Here is a 2196-nt window from a genome sequence, read left to right as displayed (position 1 = left end):
CATGTGACAGGGGACTAGCCTCCATTTTACAGATGTGGAATTGGAATCAGGCATCAATTGCTAACAGATGGCCCCGCTGGTGTCGGTATCCACACTTCTGACTTCTGTTCTGGGGGTCTACTTATTTCTCCCACTGTGAGCTGGGCAGCGTGGGAACTCTGGATTTTATGAACTGGGTGGTTTGTGATATAGTTCACTTGACCTCCCTCTGCCCGGAAAAGGAGCAAATCTGTGATCTTTCTCTCCAAATTTCCAAAGGGGAAGCAACTTGCAGCCAGAACAGGAGGCTGATCCTGGTTGGTAGACGGTGGGGCATATAGGTGTCTTATTGCCATGTGCCCTGGGGCAGCAGTAAACTGATATTTGCAGATCTCCAAGCCTCTGGCAGAGATGGGGAAGGAGGGCTGGGAAGGTGACATTTCTGTAAATAACCACACCTGGTTCTAAGAGCAGAAGGATCGGCATGTCCCTGTAGCCTCATCAATTACCAGCAGCCTTTGCAGAGGGAGCCCAGCGGAGAGAATCCCATCACACTCTTCACGTTATCGACAGACAACTCACCCTGTCCACGCTCTGAGGGGGGCGTGGTTTGCTTCGCAGGAGCCCCCTTCTGGATGTGTTTATATTCTTCCAGGCCCAGTGGAAAGCATCCTTCAGCCCCTCCACTCCAGGGAACAGAGGGGATGCCTGACATTGGGACATAAAGAAGATGTGAAAGGGAAGACACGAGCAGGCTGCCTGAATTTCTCAGTTAGATTCATGTATCTCTCAGTGAGCACTGATTGAATAGCCACTTTGCTACTAAAGAAGGCAATTCAGGCAATTTATGGTTAAATAAACATGCTTTGCAAGCAGGTAGACCTGGATTTAAATCCCAGCTCTGCCATTTACAAGCTGTGTGGTTTGGGTTAGGCTTCTACCTCCATTTCCTCATCTGTAAAATAGGATAATAATAGCTCCTCTCAGGGTCATTGTGAGTGTTTGAATGCAAAGGACTACTGACACAGCAGATGACAGGTGTAAGGAGCTTCTTCTTCTTGCTTTTCATTTAAAATAGGGACTGACTGCTTCATGAATTTGCACGTCATCCTTGTGCAGGGCCCATGCTAATCTTCTCTGTCCTATTCCAATTTTGTTATATGTGTTGCCGAAGCAATCCCTGGTGCCTATTCTTGTAAGCGACTACTACTAAGTGTGAGTGTGTGTGTGTGTGTGCGCGTGTGTATGTGTGCATGTGAATATGATTTTGATAAACAGGCCTCAAGAAACAGAGACAGTGTAGGCAACACAGCCAGGGAATTTTTGGTGAAAAAGTAATGATTGAAACCTAGAGAAGGAGAGGGCTCTACAGACAGGACAGGTCAGAGGATCCGAGATACGTTATCGGACCAGTGGTGTGTCCACCACAAGCCTGTGGGCTGGCAGAAGGCCTCAGGCCAGCTTTTAGACCAAGGGGGTGTAGTTTGGGAAGGTGGCTTGGTCCCAGGGTGCAGTGTCAATGTTTGGTAGCTTCTCCAGATGGGGAATTTTGTTGGCACACCATTTTCTGCTTGGAATATTTGTTAGATAGCTAATCCAGCCCCAGCAAAATGAGGCTGCCTCAAGTGACAAAAAGGAAAGATACATTTGGAGTGAGTGTAATAGGTTTTCTTACTCAGTTCTCTACTTTCAAAGGGCCTACCTCACTACATATAGTTGTAAGGGCCTGGTCGGCCAGAGGGAGCCATTTTGTTGCAGTGAACTTAGATTGACCCTGCCCCTCCCAGAGGAACTTACTTGCAAAGCCTAGATACAAGGGCTAGTCAGGCCAGGTGAAGACATCCAATCAGAGGGGCGCACATATATTTACTGAGGTGAGATCCCATTGGCCACCTGTGTGTGGGTGGGGCTCAACCACCCCTATAAAGGTTAGTCTGCGAGGCTGAGGCTGGGGAGGAGTAGAAGAGTCATGGGAGGAGTAGAAGAGTCGTCGGAGGAGTAGGAGAGTCGTCAGAGCCGTCAGAGCCGTCAGAGCTCTTGTAAGAGCTGTAAGAGCCGTCAGAGCTGTCAGAGCTGACAGAGCTCTTGTCAGAGCTGTCAGAGCTGTGAGAGCCGCCAGCGGTCCCGCAGCCCCGAGCCACGGCCTCAGGGAGCGGCCTTGCCAGAGCAGTCCCTGTCCGGGGAGTGGCCCTGTCTGGGGAGCAGCCTTGTCCAGAG

The 2196-nt window shown here is 49.9% G+C and overlaps 1 non-coding gene across 1 annotated transcript; it reads right to left on the bottom strand.

The window, feature by feature from the left end:
* Positions 1–1049: 1049 nt before the first annotated feature.
* On the bottom strand, positions 1050–1158 carry LOC125080225 (U6 spliceosomal RNA). Its single transcript, XR_007121258.1, has one exon. It is a non-coding gene; the product is annotated as a U6 spliceosomal RNA (small nuclear RNA).
* Between the last annotated feature and the right edge of the window lie 1038 nt (positions 1159–2196).

Source organism: Lutra lutra, chromosome 10 (assembly GCF_902655055.1).
Source record: "Lutra lutra chromosome 10, mLutLut1.2, whole genome shotgun sequence".
NCBI classification, from domain to species: Eukaryota; Metazoa; Chordata; class Mammalia; order Carnivora; family Mustelidae; genus Lutra; species Lutra lutra.
Note: the sequence above shows the minus strand (reverse complement) of the source record. Positions and strands in the feature narration are given on the sequence as shown.